The sequence below is a fragment of the Bombina bombina genome, chromosome 2, assembly GCF_027579735.1.
Source record: "Bombina bombina isolate aBomBom1 chromosome 2, aBomBom1.pri, whole genome shotgun sequence".
NCBI classification, from domain to species: Eukaryota; Metazoa; Chordata; class Amphibia; order Anura; family Bombinatoridae; genus Bombina; species Bombina bombina.
In genome coordinates, this window is record NC_069500.1 from 1,127,816,519 (window position 1) to 1,127,841,397 (window position 24,879).

General features: G+C 34.3%; 1 protein-coding gene across 1 annotated transcript in view; it reads right to left on the reverse strand.

Moving 5' to 3' along the window:
* The window catches only part of FSTL5 (follistatin like 5), a 1,363,343-nt gene that overhangs the window by 120,036 nt on the left and 1,218,428 nt on the right, over window positions 1-24,879 (reverse strand). The window lies entirely within an intron of this gene.

Consider the following 24,879-nt stretch of genomic DNA (forward strand, 5'->3'; position numbering starts at 1 on the left):
TTAAATGTATGATTTATTTTGTGACGTTTCGGGGACCATATCCCCTTCCTCAGACGAAAAAATAAATCATACATTTAAAGGACCAGTGAGTGCTGCCATTTGTTCATTGCTATATATACAGGGAGTGCAGAATTATTAGGCAAGTTGTATTTTTGAGGATTCATTTTATTATTGAACAACAACCATGTTCTCAATGAACCCAAAAAACTCATTAATATCAAAGCTGAATAGTTTTGGAAGTAGTTTTTAGTTTGTTTTTAGTTATAGCTATTTTAGGGGGATATCTGTGTGTGCAGGTGACTCTTACTCTGCATAATTATTAGGCAACTTAACAAAAAACAAATATATACCCATTTCAATTATTTATTTTTACCAGTGAAACCAATATAACATCTCAACATTCACAAATATACATTTCTGACATTCAAAAACAAAACAAAAACAAATCAGTGACCAATATAGCCAACTTTCTTTGCAAGGACACTCAAAAGCCTGCCATCCATGGATTCTGTCAGTGTTTTGATCTGTGCACCATCAACATTGCGTGCAGCAGCAACCACAGCCTCCCAGACACTGTTCAGAGAGGTGTACTGTTTTCCCTCCTTGTAAATCTCACATTTGATGATGGACCACATGTTCTCAATGGGGTTCAGATCAGGTGAACAAGGAGGCCATGTCATTAGATTTTATTCTTTTATACCCTTTCTTGCCAGCCACGCTGTGGAGTACTTGGACGCGTGTGATGGAGCATTGTCCTGCATGAAAATCATGTTTTTCTTGAAGGATGCAGACTTCTTCCTGTACCACTGCTTGAAGAAGGTGTCTTCCAGAAACTGGCAGTAGGACTGGGAGTTGAGCTTGACTCCATCCTCAACCCGAAAAGGCCCCACAAGCTCATCTTTGATGATACCAGCCCAAACCAGTACTCCACCTCCACCTTGCTGGCGTCTGAGTCGGACTGGAGCTTTCTGCCCTTTACCAATCCAGCCACGGGCCCATCCATCTGGCCCATCAAGACTCACTCTCATTTCATCAGTCCATAAAACCTTAGAAAAATCAGTCTTGAGATATTTCTTGGCCCAGTCTTGACGTTTCAGCTTGTGTGTCTTGTTCAGTGGTGGTCGTCTTTCAGCCTTTCTTACCTTGGCCATGTCTCTGAGTATTGCACACCTTGTGCTTTTGGGCACTCCAGTGATGTTGCAGCTCTGAAATATGGCCAAACTGGTGGCAAGTTTCATCTTGGCAGCTGAACGCTTGACTTTTCTCAGTTCATGGGCAGTTATTTTGCGCCTTGGTTTTTCCACACGCTTCTTGCGACCCTGTTGACTATTTTGAATGAAACGCTTGATTGTTCGATGATCACGCTTCAGAAGCTTTGCAATTTTAAGAGTGCTGCATCCCTCTGCAAGATATCTCACTATTTTTGACTTTTCTGAGCCTGTCAAGTCCTTCTTTTGACCCATTTTGCCAAAGGAAAGGAAGTTGCCTAATAATTATGCACACCTGATATAGGGGGTTGATGTCATTAGACCACACCCCTTCTCATTACAGAGATGCACATCACCTAATATGCTTAATTGGTAGTAGGCTTTCGAGCCTATACAGCTTGGAGTAAGACAACATGCATAAAGAGGATGATGTGGTCAAAATACTCATTTGCCTAATAATTCTGCACTCCCTGTATATATATACACACATATATATATATATATATATATATATATATATATATATATATGTGTGTGCGTGTGTGTGTGTACAGATGTATTTATATGTGTATATATGTATTTTTCAGACATATATATACATAAACACACACACATATATATATATTGTAGTTATTTGTGATAGCTTACATAGCTTGCCTGACGCGTTTCCCCCGACTCCGGTCGGGCTTTTTCAAAGGCTTAATAGTTAAGGCGCCCTTCCGTTTTAAAGGCGAGTTAACCAATCGGAAATGGAGGTGTGAACTTATTGTCCAATACTGGATGGGGGTGTGTGAACACATTTACTACCCCGGATCTAGGATCGCTCCATTGATTTTGATACACTGATCGTAGCTGCACTTTCAAACAGATATAGATTGCTTATAAGTCTAAATGTATGGCAAACATTTGATGGCAGGCTACGTAAAGAAAAGCGTAGCTAATAAACACATTTGTCTAAAAACATTTGATAACAAAGGATGTAATAAAAAATCGTAACGCATTGCAATACTGGAAATTAATCTATATACATTTTGACCAAAAGACATACAGTAATTTAAAACAAAAAGACCATAGTACATGCTTTTTAAAAAATGAATATGTCTATATAATAAAATCTGAAAATTCAGTGTTTGTGATACAGAAAACCCTAAAGAACAGTCTATGCTCGCTCGGGAAACATTTTAAATTTTGCATAACCTAAAGTGCACAGGGGAACAATATATATATATACGTTAATTTAAATAAAAAATGAAATAAAATAAGGTAAAAACACACTGAATGCCTTATAATTACGGGAATGTTAAAACAAATTAACTGTAATTACGGCAATATTTCACAGAGGGAAAATGCAGGTTGCGAATGAATAATATTGTTGTTATTACTAATATAAAACACAATTCACTTAAAAATATTAAAATATATTGAAAACATGGGATGTTAAGGCTATTGGAGATAACACCTCAAAATAAATTGGTATCTATTCTATGAAACTAAGGGGAACTTGATGTGACAGTCAGATAGAATTTAAAAGTTAAATTGTGAAAAACAATAATAATGTAAATTTCCGTTAAAATGGTAAAGATCTAAATCCATAAGCCAATAGTTATTCGGTACGAAAAATCATTCCAGGAAACTTTTAGTTAAGCTATTTCAATGTTGATGAAAAGATGGGGTTGAAATAGAAACCATTTTCCCTAGAGTTTCATATGTTAACAAACAAGCGATACTTTTGAAAAAAGTATTTTTCACAGTAACATTCACAGTCTATATTTAATATATAAAAAATTGATTTTGTGTGTGGATGACTAAGACTACTAAACATACTAAAAACCCTTAAGTAAAATACTCATAAAATTTCATAGCAATTCATAAAAAACTCATTAAAATACATAAAAACGCATTTGTATTTTTTTAAAAATAACGATAAAAATGCTGCCACGTCTATATCGATGTTCAGTCCCAGGGGTTGTAGTGTTTTCAGTTTATATATCCACCTAGTTTCTAGTTTTCTTAATTCCAGTAGTCTGTTAGGTTTTGTATGAGGCACATGATCTATTACTTGTACTTTTAGTGAGCTAGGATTGCTCCCATCCCACTCTAAAAAATGTTTTGGAACACTATGATTCTCCATTTTTTCTTTAATATTATAAAGGTGTTCGTTAGTCCTACGCCTTATTTTCCTTTTAGTGCGTCCTACATAAAGAAGGCCGCGCCCACACTTTAATAAATAGACAACATATATTGAGTCACAGTTACTTTTAAAGTTGATAGTGTAGGTTTCTGTAGATTGGCTATTATGAAATGTGGGTGCTCTATTAACGTGTTTGTACATGTTGCATCTTGTTTTTCCACATTGCATAGTCCCCTTCCAATTTGTTAGCCAGTTATCAATTTTTGGATTAACATCATTTTTTGAAATAGATTTTATCTTGCTGGGGGCTAGAATATTCTTTAGTGAAAGATTGTGGAAAAATAGTGCGCTAGTGTATAGAGTATCAGACCGCTTACAGTGTTTTAGATCCTTCAGTCTAAAAATAATGTATAGTGAAAGAAAAAGGAGGTCTTGTAAGGGCGCTAATAGCTGAAGATACTTATGTGAAATTATTAATATTACTTGTGATAAATATGTGTACAAAAGTAAAATAAAAATAAGAACAGTATCTAAGATAACAAGTGATTTATTTGGTTACAATATGATTTGAAAAAATAGAGACGTCTCTAGTACAATTCAATTAAAAACAATGATGAAATATAGCATAAAAAATGATAAAAAGTGGTACTGATTAGTACTTCATGAGAAATTTAGATTACTGTTTAATAGTGTAGTCACAAAGAAAATTTTGGGGTGTGACTAAACAGTTAGCCAAGATTTCTCGTGAGTTATTAAGTCTGTATACAGTTATGCATAAAAATATTTATAATACCGATATCGGCTTGATAAAACTTCTGCAAAGGCTATATATTGCACACAAAAAAATATAATGGAGCTTAAAGAGGAGCTGTGCATATGGGGAAAATTATATAGGGTTATGCTCTAGCTCTGATTATGTCAATCCTTATATCTGTATTCTCAGCGAACTTATTGATATGTCCATACGTGTGAACCAAGAGAAATGTCCAGTAATATATACTGCTAGTAGTTTAGGATTACAGTTCGCAATCTTAAAGCAGATGGTACCTTATAGTAAGCTTGAATAGCAGCAGGGAATCCTATGCGTCCTGCGGCTCAGTTCTTCTGACAGTGTCCTCGTGTTGTTGGCGTCTGACGTCACACCCGATGTGCGGGGGCTTGTCTTGCGTCGGCCAATCGCTGCTTAGACAGTTGTGAGTATCCGAAATGCCTTTTCACGTCCGATATTGTGTATTCACAATTTTTCTTCTGTCTGATATCTGTACTTATTTAGGCACCAATCAGCAAAAAAGTATCCGTTGTGAGTAAGTTCACCTGCACTTAGTGCTGTTAGCACGCAGGTTCCGATGCAATTTCTCCTTCGTGTCCTTTGTTGACAGTCAACCCGGGTTGGTTCAAACAGCTGATAGGATAGTGGAGTCAAGAAAAAACAGTCTTTAGCTTCTACGCGTTTCACTCCCTCCAGGAGCTTTATCAAGAATGATTTGGACTGTTAGACTCCTCTCTTTAATAGGTGTATCCTGAATCCCATTGGTTCATAGTAATCCCATATTTAAGGTGGTATGATTTCTTTGCACTTGCTCCTAATACATTGCTCCATTCTATTGTTAAACATGGATCAGCTAAACATACTTAAGATCCTGAATGAGCCATAAACCATTTTTCTATAAGACCGATAAAAGAGATATAGTTAAAATAGACCAAATGTCTTTAAAAAATGTGTCTGAATGCCTAAAGGATACAGGTTATGGGGAAATTAGATTAATTATATTTATCATGCATCAGAATATATATATATATATATATATATATTCCCTAATCGAGAAGAAATGGTGAGATGTCCAGTTCTGAATTTAAACCTTTGGGGAATAGTGTGTTAAATTTAAAGATATATTCTGCCTCTTTTAGAAGCAGTTTTTTCTGTATGTCCCCCCCTCTCCAGTGTTTTTCTACTTTGTATATGCCCCAATAAGATAGATCTTTTGTATTACCCTTATGTATGGTTTTGAAATGTTTATACAGATGTGTGTCCTCTATTCCATTCTTTATATTATTGAGATGTTCCCTGATTCTATCTCTCAGAGTTCTCTTAGTTTCTCTGAAATAAAAAAGGTTGCAGGTGCATTTTAAGACATAAATAATTCCTTTATGTGAGCATCTTATGAGTTCTTTAATTAGTATGGTGCTATTTGGACCTATCTGGATCATATTGGATTTATTGCTGTTCTTACATGACTTACATGTGTGGCATGGAAAGAAACCTGTTAGCTTCTGTCCATGAAGATCTTTTTGTATTAATTTATTATTTTTGTTTTTTTTTAGTTCACTGGGTGCAAGGGCTGATTTTAAGTTACTTGCTTTTTTGAAAACAAAACTGGGGTTGTCTGTTACTTTTTCTCCCAAAATGTTATCTTCCTTTATGAGATGCCAGTGTTTTTTTATAATTTTTTTCACCATATTATGATCAACATGGTAATCAGTTATGAAAGGAATTTTTATTAAATTTTCGTCTGTATTTGTTTTTTCTTTGTATATTAGCAATGATTCTCTATTGGTATTTTTTGCCCTTTCTAATGCTTTTTTGGTATGAGATGTGTTATATCCTCTTGAGTTAAATCTTTCAATTAGTGTTCCTGCCTGGTCTTCAAAATCTGCCAACCTAGAGCAGTTTTTTCGGACTCTTAGACACTGTCCTAATGGTATGTTGTCTTTCCAGGCATCCAGGTGACAACTTTTGGCGTGTAGATAATTGTTAAAATCAACTTGTTTGAAATATGTTTTTGTCTCTAACTTGTTGCCCAGTGCCATGATTTCCAAATCTAGGAAAGTGATTGTCTCTTTGCTTTGGTTATGTGTAAAATGCAAACCTAGATTATTTTGATTCATTTTTTCAAACATTTGGATTAGATCAGTTTCTTGCCCTTTCCAAATTATTATAAGGTCATCAATGTACCTTTTATAGAGTACAAGGTTTGCACCATAGCCGCCGGGTCCAAAGAAATTTTCTTCCCATAGACCCATAAAAAGATTGGCGTAGCTAGGTGCAAACCTTGTACCCATGGCAGTTCCTTCTATTTGGAGATAGAACTTGTTGTTAAAAGAGAAATAATTGTTTTCTAGAATGAATTTAATGCTACTCAAAATGAATTCCTTATGTATTTCTGGCATGTCTGTGTCTTTTGTTAGATAGTGGTTAATTGCCTCCATACCTTTTTTGTGGTCTATCACTGTGTACAGTGACGTTACATCACAGGTGGCTAAAAACATATCATCTTCCCATTGGAAAGTATTTAAGATATTAAGTACTTGGGTGGAGTCCCTCAAATAGGAACCTAAGTTTGTTACATATTTTTGCAGATAGCCATCTACATATCTTGAAAGATTGGAGGAGATAGAGTCAATCCCTGATATGATGGGCCTACGAGGGGGATCAGTGAGGCTCTTGTGAATTTTTGGTAGAAAGTAAAAGATCGGTATTCGTGGATTTTGAGGGGTTAGAAATTGGAATTCTTTTTCATTTAATATACCTGATCTTTTACCTTCTACCAACAATTTATTCAATGTTTGTACATATTTATTTGTGGGATTAAGATCCAATTTTTTATATGTTGTAGTATTATCTAAGATTCTATGTGCTTCATTGAGATATTTTGTGGTGTCCATCACGACTATAAAACAGCCCTTATCTGCAGATTTTATAGTTATATCTTTATTGTTCTGTAGGTTATTTATGATGGCTTTTTCTTTCAGGCTTAGGTTAAACTTTTTTGGTTGTTGGGGATTACATCTTTTGATGTCTTTAAGAACTAGTTTTTCAAAGGTGTCTAGGTAATTCCCTTTTGATTGTATAGGGTTAAATTTAGATTTAGGTTTCAGATTAGAGTGATTAATTTTGACGGGTGTTTGTGTATTTAACTGTCTTTCTATGGGGTTTTTTAAGAAATGCCTTTTCAAGGTGAGATTTCTCACAAATTTCTTTACATGTATAAAAGTATTAAATTTGTTGATTCTAGCTGTAGGTGCATATGTTAGACCTAGGTTCAGAACTTTTTCTTCCTCTTTGTTTAAGGGAGTACTACTTAAGTTGTATATTCCTTGCTGGTGATTAGTTATCTCCCTCTTTTTGCTACTTTTTCTGGATAGTCCCCTTCCTCTCTTTCCTCTAATCCCCTTTTTCTTCTGGGATTTGTTGCTGTTTCTAGCTGAAAAAGGTCTCTTGAGGTGCCCTCTTTCAGAGGGCTTTTCTCTAAAAAAAGTGGGGAATCATTGTGTATTTGGTTTTCTCTTCTGTGCTCTAAGTCTCTTAGGGGTTCAAACCTATTGTATGTCGGAGTTCTCCAAGAGTCCCATTGTCTGTTTTCCCTCCTATATGTTCTTGGATACTCCCACTCATGGGGTTTTTCATTATGTGACCTAAAATGAGTGTTATTGGTCCTGTTGTGTGGATAATATTGTTCTCTAGTTCTATCCCATGATTGTTGATTATAATAATGATCTCTATTGTAGTTTGATGGTCTTTCATTTTGATATGCATTCCTATTATATGTATTTAGATACCTATTATTCTCATAATGGTGATACGTGTTGTGTTGTCTTTTATTTCTGTAGGTATTTGAGTTTGAATGATAATTGGTATGGGTCTTAGATGTATCAGGATTATCTTCAATAGTTTCTTCGATTTGTTGAATTTGACTATTGTTTATGTCTCTTTCCATTTTTCCCCATTTTGTTCTTAGCAAATCTTTATTCAAGTTATTTAATTTATCCATTATTACTTTTTGTCTTTCTTTATATTCGTTTTCGTTTTTCCTGTCCTTTAATTTCTCTTTAATTTCTAAAATATTTTTCTCAATCAGTGAAAGTGTTTCTTTTCTAGATTTTTTCAGAATCTCAATTAGTGTGTTGGAGGCTTTAGTTAGTGTGTCTTTCCATTCTGTTTGTAGGGTGTCGCTTAAAGTGAAAGTGCAATTTTTCTTTAAGAGTAAACCTTTAGGTATAATGCCTTTTTTTGTGTATCTATTTAGGAAAACTAATTCCATTTGTTGTTTTAATTCTTTTGTGAGTTCATGTTCTAAACTTTGCATCAGGTCAGATATTTTATCTGAACTGATTGGATTTAGGGGGATATTTTCCTCTCTCATGTCTAGAAAGATTTTATCCCTAAAGTCAAAGATATCCTCCATATTTAGTTAGGTGGTGTGAAACAAAAAACCTGCTGCAACTATCTATGTGAAGGAAAATCGTGATGTGAAAGATTGTGGAAAAATAGTGCGCTGGTGTATAGAGTATCAGACCGCTTACAGTGTTTTAGATCCTTCAGTCTAAAAATAATGTATAGTGAAAGAAAAAGGAGGTCTTGTAAGGGTGCTAATAGCTGAAGATACTTATGTGAAATTATTAATATTACTTGTGATAAATATGTGTACAAAAGTAAAATAAAAATAAGAACAGTATCTAAGATAACAAGTGATTTATTTGGTTACAATATGATTTGAAACATAGACACCTTTGAAAAACTAGTTCTTAAAGACATCAAAAGATGTAATCCCCAACAACCAAAAAAGTTTAACCTAAGCCTGAAAGAAAAAGCCATCATAAATAACCTACAGAACAATAAAGATATAACTATAAAATCTGCAGATAAGGGCGGTGGTATAGTTGTGATGGACACCACAAAATATCTCAATGAAGCACATAGAATCTTAGATAATACTACAACATATAAAAAATTGGATCTTAATCCCACAAATAAATATGTACAAACATTGAATAAATTGTTGGTAGAAGGTAAAAGATCAGGTATATTAAATGAAAAAGAATTCCAATTTCTAACCCCTCAAAATCCACGAATACCGATCTTTTACTTTCTACCAAAAATTCACAAGAGCCTCACTGATCCCCCTGGTAGGCCCATCATATCAGGGATTGACTCTATCTCCTCCAATCTTTCAAGATATGTAGATGGCTATCTGCAAAAATATGTAACAAACTTAGGTTCCTATTTGAGGGACTCCACCCAAGTACTTAATATCTTAAATACTTTCCAATGGGAAGATGATATGTTTTTAGCCACCTGTGATGTAACGTCACTGTACACAGTGATAGACCACAAAAAAGGTATGGAGGCAATTAACCACTATCTAACAAAAGACACAGACATGCCAGAAATACATAAGGAATTCATTTTGAGTAGCATTAAATTCATTCTAGAAAACAATTATTTCTCTTTTAACAACAAGTTCTATCTCCAAATAGAAGGAACTGCCATGGGTACAAGGTTTGCACCTAGCTACGCCAATCTTTTTATGGGTCTATGGGAAGAAAATTTCTTTGGACCCGGCGGCTATGGTGCAAACCTTGTACTCTATAAAAGGTACATTGATGACCTTATAATAATTTGGAAAGGGCAAGAAACTGATCTAATCCAAATGTTTGAAAAAATGAATCAAAATAATCTAGGTTTGCATTTTACACATAACCAAAGCAAAGAGACAATCACTTTCCTAGATTTGGAAATCATGGCACTGGGCAACAAGTTAGAGACAAAAACATATTTCAAACAAGTTGATTGTAACAATTATCTACACGCCAAAAGTTGTCACCTGGATGCCTGGAAAGACAACATACCATTAGGACAGTGTCTAAGAGTCCGAAAAAACTGCTCTAGGTTGGCAGATTTTGAAGACCAGGCAGGAACACTAATTGAAAGATTTAACTCAAGAGGATATAACACATCTCATACCAAAAAAGCATTAGAAAGGGCAAAAAATACCAATAGAGAATCATTGCTAATATACAAAGAAAAAACAAATACAGACGAAAATTTAATAAAAATTCCTTTCATAACTGATTACCATGTTGATCATAATATGGTGAAAAAAATTATAAAAAAACACTGGCATCTCATAAAGGAAGATAACATTTTGGGAGAAAAAGTAACAGACAACCCCAGTTTTGTTTTCAAAAAAGCAAGTAACTTAAAATCAGCCCTTGCACCCAGTGAACTAAAAAAAAACAAAAATAATAAATTAATACAAAAAGATCTTCATGGACAGAAGCTAACAGGTTTCTTTCCATGCCACACATGTAAGTCATGTAAGCACAGCAATAAATCCAATATGATCCAGATAGGTCCAAATAGCACCATACTAATTAAAGAACTCATAAGATGCTCACATAAAGGAATTATTTATGTCTTAAAATGCACCTGCAACCTTTTTTATTTCGGAGAAACTAAGAGAACTCTGAGAGATAGAATCAGGGAACATCTCAATAATATAAAGAATGGAATAGAGGACACACATCTGTATAAACATTTCAAAACCATACATAAGGGTAATACAAAAGATCTATCTTATTGGGGCATATACAAAGTAGAAAAACACTGGAGAGGGGGGGACATACAGAAAAAACTGCTTCTAAAAGAGGCAGAATATATCTTTAAATTTAACACACTATTCCCCAAAGGTTTAAATTCAGAACTGGACATCTCACCATTTCTTCTCGATTAGGGAATATATATATATATATATATATTCTGATGCATGATAAATATAATTAATCTAATTTCCCCATAACCTGTATCCTTTAGGCATTCAGACACATTTTTTAAAGACATTTGGTCTATTTTAACTATATCTCTTTTATCGGTCTTATAGAAAAATGGTTTATGGCTCATTCAGGATCTTAAGTATGTTTAGCTGATCCATGTTTAACAATAGAATGGAGCAATGTATTAGGAGCAAGTACAAGGAAATCATACCACCTTAAATATGGGATTACTATGAACCAATGGGATTCAGGATACACCTATTAAAGAGAAGAGTCTAACAGTCCAAATCATTCTTGATAAAGCTCCTGGAGGGAGTGAAACGCGTAGAAGCTAAAGACTGTTTTTTCTTGACTCCACTATCCTATCAGCTGTTTGAACCAACCCGGGTTGACTGTCAACAAAGGACACGAAGGAGAAATTGCATCGGAACCTGCGTGCTAACAGCACTAAGTGCAGGTGAACTTACTCACAACGGATACTTTTTTGCTGATTGGTGCCTAAATAAGTACAGATATCAGACAGAAGAAAAATTGTGAATACACAATATCGGACGTGAAAAGGCATTTCGGATACTCACAACTGTCTAAGCAGCGATTGGCCGACGCAAGACAAGCCCCCGCACATCGGGTGTGACGTCAGACGCCAACAACACGAGGACACTGTCAGAAGAACTGAGCCGCAGGACGCATAGGATTCCCTGCTGCTATTCAAGCTTACTATAAGGTACCATCTGCTTTAAGATTGCGAACTGTAATCCTAAACTACTAGCAGTATATATTACTGGACATTTCTCTTGGTTCACACGTATGGACATATCAATAAGTTCGCTGAGAATACAGATATAAGGATTGACATAATCAGAGCTAGAGCATAACCCTATATAATTTTCCCCATATGCACAGCTCCTCTTTAAGCTCCATTATAATTTTTTGTGTGCAATATATAGCCTTTGCAGAAGTTTTATCAAGCCGATATCGGTATTATAAATATTTTTATGCATAACTGTATACAGACTTAATAACTCACGAGAAATCTTGGCTAACTGTTTAGTCACACCCCAAAATTTTCTTTGTGACTACACTATTAAACAGTAATCTAAATTTCTCATGAAGTACTAATCAGTACCACTTTTTATCATTTTTTATGCTATATTTCATCATTGTTTTTAATTGAATTGTACTAGAGACGTCTCTATTTTTTCAAATCATATTGTAACCAAATAAATCACTTGTTATCTTAGATACTGTTCTTATTTTTATTTTACTTTTGTACACATATTTATCACAAGTAATATTAATAATTTCACATAAGTATCTTCAGCTATTAGCGCCCTTACAAGACCTCCTTTTTCTTTCACTATACATTATTTTTAGACTGAAGGATCTAAAACACTGTAAGCGGTCTGATACTCTATACACCAGCGCACTATTTTTCCACAATCTTTCACATCACGATTTTCCTTCACATAGATAGTTTCAGCAGGTTTTTTGTTTCACACCACCTAACTAAATATGGAGGATATCTTTGACTTTAGGGATAAAATCTTTCTAGACATGAGAGAGGAAAATATCCCCCTAAATCCAATCAGTTCAGATAAAATATCTGACCTGATGCAAAGTTTAGAACATGAACTCACAAAAGAATTAAAACAACAAATGGAATTAGTTTTCCTAAATAGATACACAAAAAAAGGCATTATACCTAAAGGTTTACTCTTAAAGAAAAATTGCACTTTCACTTTAAGCGACACCCTACAAACAGAATGGAAAGACACACTAACTAAAGCCTCCAACACACTAATTGAGATTCTGAAAAAATCTAGAAAAGAAACACTTTCACTGATTGAGAAAAATATTTTAGAAATTAAAGAGAAATTAAAGGACAGGAAAAACCAAAACGAATATAAAGAAAGACAAAAAGTAATAATGGATAAATTAAATAACTTGAATAAAGATTTGCTAAGAACAAAATGGGGAAAAATGGAAAGAGACATAAACAATAGTCAAATTCAACAAATCGAAGAAACTATTGAAGATAATCCTGATACATCTAAGACCCATACCAATTATCATTCAAACTCAAATACCTACAGAAATAAAAGACAACACAACACGTATCACCATTATGAGAATAATAGGTATCTAAATACATATAATAGGAATGCATATCAAAATGAAAGACCATCAAACTACAATAGAGATCATTATTATAATCAACAATCATGGGATAGAACTAGAGAACAATATTATCCACACAACAGGACCAATAACACTCATTTTAGGTCACATAATGAAAAACCCCATGAGTGGGAGTATCCAAGAACATATAGGAGGGAAAACAGACAATGGGACTCTTGGAGAACTCCGACATACAATAGGTTTGAACCCCTAAGAGACTTAGAGCACAGAAGAGAAAACCAAATACACAATGATTCCCCACTTTTTATAGAGAAAAGCCCTCTGAAAGAGGGCACCTCAAGAGACCTTTTTCAGCTAGAAACAGCAACAAATCCCAGAAGAAAAAGGGGATTAGAGGAAAGAGAGGAAGGGGACTATCCAGAAAAAGTAGCAAAAAGAGGGAGATAACTAATCACCAGCAAGGAATATACAACTTAAGTAGTACTCCCTTAAACAAAGAGGAAGAAAAAGTTCTGAACCTAGGTCTAACATATGCACCTACAGCTAGAATCAACAAATTTAATACTTTTATACATGTAAAGAAATTTGTGAGAAATCTCACCTTGAAAAGGCATTTCTTAAAAAACCCCATAGAAAGACAGTTAAATACACAAACACCCGTCAAAATTAATCACTCTAATCTGAAACCTAAATCTAAATTTAACCCTATATAATCAAAAGGGAATTACCTAGACACCTTTGAAAAACTAGTTCTTAAAGACATCAAAAGATGTAATCCCCAACAACCAAAAAAGTTTAACCTAAGCCTGAAAGAAAAAGCCATCATAAATAACCTACAGAACAATAAAGATATAACTATAAAATCTGCAGATAAGGGCGGTGGTATAGTCGTGATGGACACCACAAAATATCTCAATGAAGCACATAGAATCTTAGATAATACTACAACATATAAAAAATTGGATCTTAATCCCACAAATAAATATGTACAAACATTGAATAAATTGTTGGTAGAAGGTAAAAGATCAGGTATATTAAATGAAAAAGAATTCCAATTTCTAACCCCTCAAAATCCACGAATACCGATCTTTTACTTTCTACCAAAAATTCACAAGAGCCTCACTGATCCCCCTGGTAGGCCCATCATATCAGGGATTGACTCTATCTCCTCCAATCTTTCAAGATATGTAGATGGCTATCTGCAAAAATATGTAACAAACTTAGGTTCCTATTTGAGGGACTCCACCCAAGTACTTAATATCTTAAATACTTTCCAATGGGAAGATGATATGTTTTTAGCCACCTGTGATGTAACGTCACTGTACACAGTGATAGACCTCAAAAAAGGTATGGAGGCAATTAACCACTATCTAACAAAAGACACAGACATGCCAGAAATACATAAGGAATTCATTTTGAGTAGCATTAAATTCATTCTAGAAAACAATTATTTCTCTTTTAACAACAAGTTCTATCTCCAAATAGAAGGAACTGCCATGGGTACAAGGTTTGCACCTAGCTACGCCAATCTTTTTATGGGTCTATGGGAAGAAAATTTCTTTGGACCCGGCGGCTATGGTGCAAACCTTGTACTCTATAAAAGGTACATTGATGACCTTATAATAATTTGGAAAGGGCAAGAAACTGATCTAATCCAAATGTTTGAAAAAATGAATCAAAATAATCTAGGTTTGCATTTTACACATAACCAAAGCAAAGAGACAATCACTTTCCTAGATTTGGAAATCATGGCACTGGGCAACAAGTTAGAGACAAAAACATATTTCAAACAAGTTGATTGTAACAATTATCTACACGCCAAAAGTTGTCACCTGGATGCCTGGAAAGACAACATACCATTAGGACAGTGTCTAAGAGTCCGAAAAAACTGCTCTAGGTTGGCAGATTTTGAAGACCAGGCAGGAACACTAATTGAAAGATTTAACTCAAGAGGATATAACACATCTCATACCAAAAAAGCATTAGAAAGGGCAAAAAATACCAATAGAGAATCATTGCTAATATACAAAGAAAAAACAAATACAGACGAAAATTTAATAAAAATTCCTTTCATAACTGATTACCATGTTGATCATAATATGGTGAAAAAAATTATAAAAAAACACTGGCATCTCATAAAGGAAGATAACATTTTGGGAGAAAAAGTAACAGACAACCCCAGTTTTGTTTTCAAAAAAGCAAGTAACTTAAAATCAGCCCTTGCACCCAGTGAACTAAAAAAAAACAAAAATAATAAATTAATACAAAAAGATCTTCATGGACAGAAGCTAACAGGTTTCTTTCCATGCCACACATGTAAGTCATGTAAGCACAGCAATAAATCCAATATGATCCAGATAGGTCCAAATAGCACCATACTAATTAAAGAACTCATAAGATGCTCACATAAAGGAATTATTTATGTCTTAAAATGCACCTGCAACCTTTTTTATTTCGGAGAAACTAAGAGAACTCTGAGAGATAGAATCAGGGAACATCTCAATAATATAAAGAATGGAATAGAGGACACACATCTGTATAAACATTTCAAAACCATACATAAGGGTAATACAAAAGATCTATCTTATTGGGGCATATACAAAGTAGAAAAACACTGGAGAGGGGGGGACATACAGAAAAAACTGCTTCTAAAAGAGGCAGAATATATCTTTAAATTTAACACACTATTCCCCAAAGGTTTAAATTCAGAACTGGACATCTCACCATTTCTTCTCGATTAGGGAATATATATATATATATTCTGATGCATGATAAATATAATTAATCTAATTTCCCCATAACCTGTATCCTTTAGGCATTCAGACACATTTTTTAAAGACATTTGGTCTATTTTAACTATATCTCTTTTATCGGTCTTATAGAAAAATGGTTTATGGCTCATTCAGGATCTTAAGTATGTTTAGCTGATCCATGTTTAACAATAGAATGGAGCAATGTATTAGGAGCAAGTGCAAAGAAATCATACCACCTTAAATATGGGATTACTATGAACCAATGGGATTCAGGATACACCTATTAAAGAGAGGAGTCTAACAGTCCAAATCATTCTTGATAAAGCTCCTGGAGGGAGTGAAACGCGTAGAAGCTAAAGACTGTTTTTTCTTGACTCCACTATCCTATCAGCTGTTTGAACCAACCCGGGTTGACTGTCAACAAAGGACACGAAGGAGAAATTGCATCGGAACCTGCGTGCTAACAGCACTAAGTGCAGGTGAACTTACTCACAACGGATACTTTTTTGCTGATTGGTGCCTAAATAAGTACAGATATCAGACAGAAGAAAAATTGTGAATACACAATATCGGACGTGAAAAGGCATTTCGGATACTCACAACTGTCTAAGCAGCGATTGGCCGACGCAAGACAAGCCCCCGCACATTGGGTGTGACGTCAGACGCCAACAACACGAGGACACTGTCAGAAGAACTGAGCCGCAGGACGCATAGGATTCCCTGCTGCTATTCAAGCTTACTATAAGGTACCATCTGCTTTAAGATTGCGAACTGTAATCCTAAACTACTAGCAGTATATATTACTGGACATTTCTCTTGGTTCACACGTATGGACATATCAATAAGTTCGCTGAGAATACAGATATAAGGATTGACATAATCAGAGCTAGAGCATAACCCTATATAATTTTCCCCATATGCACAGCTCCTCTTTAAGCTCCATTATAATTTTTTGTGTGCAATATATAGCCTTTGCAGAAGTTTTATCAAGCCGATATCGGTATTATAAATATTTTTATGCATAACTGTATACAGACTTAATAACTCACGAGAAATCTTGGCTAACTGTTTAGTCACACCCCAAAATTTTCTTTGTGACTACACTATTAAACAGTAATCTAAATTTCTCATGAAGTACTAATCAGTACCACTTTTTATCATTTTTTATGCTATATTTCATCATTGTTTTTAATTGAATTGTACTAGAGACGTCTCTATTTTTTCAAATCATATTGTAACCAAATAAATCACTTGTTATCTTAGATACTGTTCTTATTTTTATTTTACTTTTGTACACATATTTATCACAAGTAATATTAATAATTTCACATAAGTATCTTCAGCTATTAGCGCCCTTACAAGACCTCCTTTTTCTTTCACTATACATTATTTTTAGACTGAAGGATCTAAAACACTGTAAGCGGTCTGATACTCTATACACCAGCGCACTATTTTTCCACAATCTTTCACATCACGATTTTCCTTCACATAGATAGTTGCAGCAGGTTTTTTGTTTCACACCACCTAACTAAATATGGAGGATATCTTTGACTTTAGGGATAAAATCTTTCTAGACATGAGAGAGGAAAATATCCCCCTAAATCCAATCAGTTCAGATAAAATATCTGACCTGATGCAAAGTTTAGAACATGAACTCACAAAAGAATTAAAACAACAAATGGAATTAGTTTTCCTAAATAGATACACAAAAAAAGGCATTATACCTAAAGGTTTACTCTTAAAGAAAAATTGCACTTTCACTTTAAGCGACACCCTACAAACAGAATGGAAAGACACACTAACTAAAGCCTCCAACACACTAATTGAGATTCTGAAAAAATCTAGAAAAGAAACACTTTCACTGATTGAGAAAAATATTTTAGAAATTAAAGAGAAATTAAAGGACAGGAAAAACGAAAACGAATATAAAGAAAGACAAAAAGTAATAATGGATAAATTAAATAACTTGAATAAAGATTTGCTAAGAACAAAATGGGGAAAAATGGAAAGAGACATAAACAATAGTCAAATTCAACAAATCGAAGAAACTATTGAAGATAATCCTGATACATCTAAGACCCATACCAATTATCATTCAAACTCAAATACCTACAGAAATAAAAGACAACACAACACGTATCACCATTATGAGAATAATAGGTATCTAAATACATATAATAGGAATGCATATCAAAATGAAAGACCATCAAACTACAATAGAGATCATTATTATAATCAACAATCATGGGATAGAACTAGAGAACAATATTATCCACACAACAGGACCAATAACACTCATTTTAGGTCACATAATGAAAAACCCCATGAGTGGGAGTATCCAAGAACATATAGGAGGGAAAACAGACAATGGGACTCTTGGAGAACTCCGACATACAATAGGTTTGAACCCCTAAGAGACTTAGAGCACAGAAGAGAAAACCAAATACACAATGATTCCCCACTTTTTATAGAGAAAAGCCCTCTGAAAGAGGGCACCTCAAGAGACCTTTTTCAGCTAGAAACAGCAACAAATCCCAGAAGAAAAAGGGGATTAGAGGAAAGAGGAAGGGGACTATCCAGAAAAAGTAGCAAAAAGAGGGAGATAACTAATCACCAGCAAGGAATATACAACTTAAGTAGTACTCCCTTAAACAAAGAGGAAGAAAAAGTTCTGAACCTAGGTCTAACATATGCACCTACAGCTAGAACCAACAAATTTAATACTTTTATACATGTAAAGAAATTTGTGAGAAATCTCACCTTGAAAAGGCATTTCTTAAAAAACCCCATAGAAAGACAGTTAAATACACAAACACCCGTCAAAATTAATCACTCTAATCTGAAACCTAAATCTAAATTTAACCCTATACAATCAAAAGGGAATTACCTAGACACCTTTGAAAAACTAGTTCTTAAAGACATCAAAAGATGTAATCCCCAACAACCAAAAAAGTTTAACCTAAGCCTGAAAGAAAAAGCCATCATAAATAACCTACAGAACAATAAAGATATAACTATAAAATCTGCAGATAAGGGCGGTGGTATAGTCGTGATGGACACCACAAAATATCTCAATGAAGCACATAGAATCTTAGATAATACTACAACATATAAAAAATTGGATCTTAATCCCACAAATAAATATGTACAAACATTGAATAAATTGTTGGTAGAAGGTAAAAGATCAGGTATATTAAATGAAAAAGAATTCCAATTTCTAACCCCTCAAAATCCACAAATACCGATCTTTTACTTTCTACCAAAAATTCACAAGAGCCTCACTGATCCCCCTGGTAGGCCCATCATATCAGGGATTGACTCTATCTCCTCCAATCTTTCAAGATATGTAGATGGCTATCTGCAAAAATATGTAACAAACTTAGGTTCCTATTTGAGGGACTCCACCCAAGTACTTAATATCTTAAATACTTTCCAATGGGAAGATGATATGTTTTTAGCCACCTGTGATGTAACGTCACTGTACACAGTGATAGACCACAAAAAAGGTATGGAGGCAATTAACCACTATCTAACAAAAGACACAGACATGCCAGAAATACATAAGGAATTCATTTTGAGTAGCATTAAATTCATTCTAGAAAACAATTATTTCTCTTTTAACAACAAGTTCTATCTCCAAATAGAAGGAACTGCCATGGGTACAAGGTTTGCACCTAGCTACGCCAATCTTTTTATGGGTCTATGGGAAGAAAATTTCTTTGGACCCGGCGGCTATGGTGCAAACCTTGTACTCTATAAAAGGTACATTGATGACCTTATAATAATTTGGAAAGGGCAAGAAACTGATCTAATCCAAATGTTTGAAAAAATGAATCAAAATAATCTAGGTTTGCATTTTACACATAACCAAAGCAAAGAGACAATCACTTTCCTAGATTTGGAAATCATGGCACTGGGCAACAAGTTAGAGACAAAAACATATTTCAAACAAGTTGATTGTAACAATTATCTACACGCCAAAAGTTGTCACCTGGATGCCTGGAAAGACAACATACCATTAGGACAGTGTCTAAGAGTCCGAAAAAACTGCTCTAGGTTGGCAGATTTTGAAGACCAGGCAGGAACACTAATTGAAAGATTTAACTCAAGAGGATATAACACATCTCATACCAAAAAAGCATTAGAAAGGGCAAAAAATACCAATAGAGAATCATTGCTAATATACAAAGAAAAAACAAATACAGACGAAAATTTAATAAAAATTCCTTTCATAACTGATTACCATGTTGATCATAATATGGTGAAAAAAATTATAAAAAAACACTGGCATCTCATAAAGGAAGATAACATTTTGGGAGAAAAAGTAACAGACAACCCCAGTTTTGTTTTCAAAAAAGCAAGTAACTTAAAATCAGCCCTTGCACCCAGTGAACTAAAAAAAAACAAAAATAATAAATTAATACAAAAAGATCTTCATGGACAGAAGCTAACAGGTTTCTTTCCATGCCACACATGTAAGTCATGTAAGCACAGCAATAAATCCAATATGATCCAGATAGGTCCAAATAGCACCATACTAATTAAAGAACTCATAAGATGCTCACATAAAGGAATTATTTATGTCTTAAAATGCACCTGCAACCTTTTTTATTTCAGAGAAACTAAGAGAACTCTGAGAGATAGAATCAGGGAACATCTCAATAATATAAAGAATGGAATAGAGGACACACATCTGTATAAACATTTCAAAACCATACATAAGGGTAATACAAAAGATCTATCTTATTGGGGCATATACAAAGTAGAAAAACACTGGAGAGGGGGGGACATACAGAAAAAACTGCTTCTAAAAGAGGCAGAATATATCTTTAAATTTAACACACTATTCCCCAAAGGTTTAAATTCAGAACTGGACATCTCACCATTTCTTCTCGATTAGGGAATATATATATATATATATATTCTGATGCATGATAAATATAATTAATCTAATTTCCCCATAACCTGTATCCTTTAGGCATTCAGACACATTTTTTAAAGACATTTGGTCTATTTTAACTATATCTCTTTTATCGGTCTTATAGAAAAATGGTTTATGGCTCATTCAGGATCTTAAGTATGTTTAGCTGATCCATGTTTAACAATAGAATGGAGCAATGTATTAGGAGCAAGTGCAAAGAAATCATACCACCTTAAATATGGGATTACTATGAACCAATGGGATTCAGGATACACCTATTAAAGAGAGGAGTCTAACAGTCCAAATCATTCTTGATAAAGCTCCTGGAGGGAGTGAAACGCGTAGAAGGAGTGAAACGCGTAGAAGCTAAAGACTGTTTTTTCTTGACTCCACTATCCTATCAGCTGTTTGAACCAACCCGGGTTGACTGTCAACAAAGGACACGAAGGAGAAATTGCATCGGAACCTGCGTGCTAACAGCACTAAGTGCAGGTGAACTTACTCACAACGGATACTTTTTTGCTGATTGGTGCCTAAATAAGTACAGATATCAGACAGAAGAAAAATTGTGAATACACAATATCGGACGTGAAAAGGCATTTCGGATACTCACAACTGTCTAAGCAGCGATTGGCCGACGCAAGACAAGCCCCCGCACATCGGGTGTGACGTCAGACGCCAACAACACGAGGACACTGTCAGAAGAACTGAGCCGCAGGACGCATAGGATTCCCTGCTGCTATTCAAGCTTACTATAAGGTACCATCTGCTTTAAGATTGCGAACTGTAATCCTAAACTACTAGCAGTATATATTACTGGACATTTCTCTTGGTTCACACGTATGGACATATCAATAAGTTCGCTGAGAATACAGATATAAGGATTGACATAATCAGAGCTAGAGCATAACCCTATATAATTTTCCCCATATGCACAGCTCCTCTTTAAGCTCCATTATAATTTTTTGTGTGCAATATATAGCCTTTGCAGAAGTTTTATCAAGCCGATATCGGTATTATAAATATTTTTATGCATAACTGTATACAGACTTAATAACTCACGAGAAATCTTGGCTAACTGTTTAGTCACACCCCAAAATTTTCTTTGTGACTACACTATTAAACAGTAATCTAAATTTCTCATGAAGTACTAATCAGTACCACTTTTTATCATTTTTTATGCTATATTTCATCATTGTTTTTAATTGAATTGTACTAGAGACGTCTCTATTTTTTCAAATCATATTGTAACCAAATAAATCACTTGTTATCTTAGATACTGTTCTTATTTTTATTTTACTTTTGTACACATATTTATCACAAGTAATATTAATAATTTCACATAAGTATCTTCAGCTATTAGCGCCCTTACAAGACCTCCTTTTTCTTTCACTATACATTATTTTTAGACTGAAGGATCTAAAACACTGTAAGCGGTCTGATACTCTATACACCAGCGCACTATTTTTCCACAATCTTTCACATCACGATTTTCCTTCACATAGATAGTTGCAGCAGGTTTTTTGTTTCACACCACCTAACTAAATATGGAGGATATCTTTGACTTTAGGGATAAAATCTTTCTAGACATGAGAGAGGAAAATATCCCCCTAAATCCAATCAGTTCAGATAAAATATCTGACCTGATGCAAAGTTTAGAACATGAACTCACAAAAGAATTAAAACAACAAATGGAATTAGTTTTCCTAAATAGATACACAAAAAAAGGCATTATACCTAAAGGTTTACTCTTAAAGAAAAATTGCACTTTCACTTTAAGCGACACCCTACAAACAGAATGGAAAGACACACTAACTAAAGCCTCCAACACACTAATTGAGATTCTGAAAAAATCTAGAAAAGAAACACTTTCACTGATTGAGAAAAATATTTTAGAAATTAAAGAGAAATTAAAGGACAGGAAAAACGAAAACGAATATAAAGAAAGACAAAAAGTAATAATGGATAAATTAAATAACTTGAATAAAGATTTGCTAAGAACAAAATGGGGAAAAATGGAAAGAGACATAAACAATAGTCAAATTCAACAAATCGAAGAAACTATTGAAGATAATCCTGATACATCTAAGACCCATACCAATTATCATTCAAACTCAAATACCTACAGAAATAAAAGACAACACAACACGTATCACCATTATGAGAATAATAGGTATCTAAATACATATAATAGGAATGCATATCAAAATGAAAGACCATCAAACTACAATAGAGATCATTATTATAATCAACAATCATGGGATAGAACTAGAGAACAATATTATCCACACAACAGGACCAATAACACTCATTTTAGGTCACATAATGAAAAACCCCATGAGTGGGAGTATCCAAGAACATATAGGAGGGAAAACAGACAATGGGACTCTTGGAGAACTCCGACATACAATAGGTTTGAACCCCTAAGAGACTTAGAGCACAGAAGAGAAAACCAAATACACAATGATTCCCCACTTTTTATAGAGAAAAGCCCTCTGAAAGAGGGCACCTCAAGAGACCTTTTTCAGCTAGAAACAGCAACAAATCCCAGAAGAAAAAGGGGATTAGAGGAAAGAGGAAGGGGACTATCCAGAAAAAGTAGCAAAAAGAGGGAGATAACTAATCACCAGCAAGGAATATACAACTTAAGTAGTACTCCCTTAAACAAAGAGGAAGAAAAAGTTCTGAACCTAGGTCTAACATATGCACCTACAGCTAGAACCAACAAATTTAATACTTTTATACATGTAAAGAAATTTGTGAGAAATCTCACCTTGAAAAGGCATTTCTTAAAAAACCCCATAGAAAGACAGTTAAATACACAAACACCCGTCAAAATTAATCACTCTAATCTGAAACCTAAATCTAAATTTAACCCTATACAATCAAAAGGGAATTACCTAGACACCTTTGAAAAACTAGTTCTTAAAGACATCAAAAGATGTAATCCCCAACAACCAAAAAAGTTTAACCTAAGCCTGAAAGAAAAAGCCATCATAAATAACCTACAGAACAATAAAGATATAACTATAAAATCTGCAGATAAGGGCGGTGGTATAGTCGTGATGGACACCACAAAATATCTCAATGAAGCACATAGAATCTTAGATAATACTACAACATATAAAAAATTGGATCTTAATCCCACAAATAAATATGTACAAACATTGAATAAATTGTTGGTAGAAGGTAAAAGATCAGGTATATTAAATGAAAAAGAATTCCAATTTCTAACCCCTCAAAATCCACAAATACCGATCTTTTACTTTCTACCAAAAATTCACAAGAGCCTCACTGATCCCCCTGGTAGGCCCATCATATCAGGGATTGACTCTATCTCCTCCAATCTTTCAAGATATGTAGATGGCTATCTGCAAAAATATGTAACAAACTTAGGTTCCTATTTGAGGGACTCCACCCAAGTACTTAATACCTTAAATACTTTCCAATGGGAAGATGATATGTTTTTAGCCACCTGTGATGTAACGTCACTGTACACAGTGATAGACCACAAAAAAGGTATGGAGGCAATTAACCACTATCTAACAAAAGACACAGACATGCCAGAAATACATAAGGAATTCATTTTGAGTAGCATTAAATTCATTCTAGAAAACAATTATTTCTCTTTTAACAACAAGTTCTATCTCCAAATAGAAGGAACTGCCATGGGTACAAGGTTTGCACCTAGCTACGCCAATCTTTTTATGGGTCTATGGGAAGAAAATTTCTTTGGACCCGGCGGCTATGGTGCAAACCTTGTACTCTATAAAAGGTACATTGATGACCTTATAATAATTTGGAAAGGGCAAGAAACTGATCTAATCCAAATGTTTGAAAAAATTAATCAAAATAATCTAGGTTTGCATTTTACACATAACCAAAGCAAAGAGACAATCACTTTCCTAGATTTGGAAATCATGGCACTGGGCAACAAGTTAGAGACAAAAACATATTTCAAACAAGTTGATTGTAACAATTATCTACACGCCAAAAGTTGTCACCTGGATGCCTGGAAAGACAACATACCATTAGGACAGTGTCTAAGAGTCCGAAAAAACTGCTCTAGGTTGGCAGATTTTGAAGACCAGGCAGGAACACTAATTGAAAGATTTAACTCAAGAGGATATAACACATCTCATACCAAAAAAGCATTAGAAAGGGCAAAAAATACCA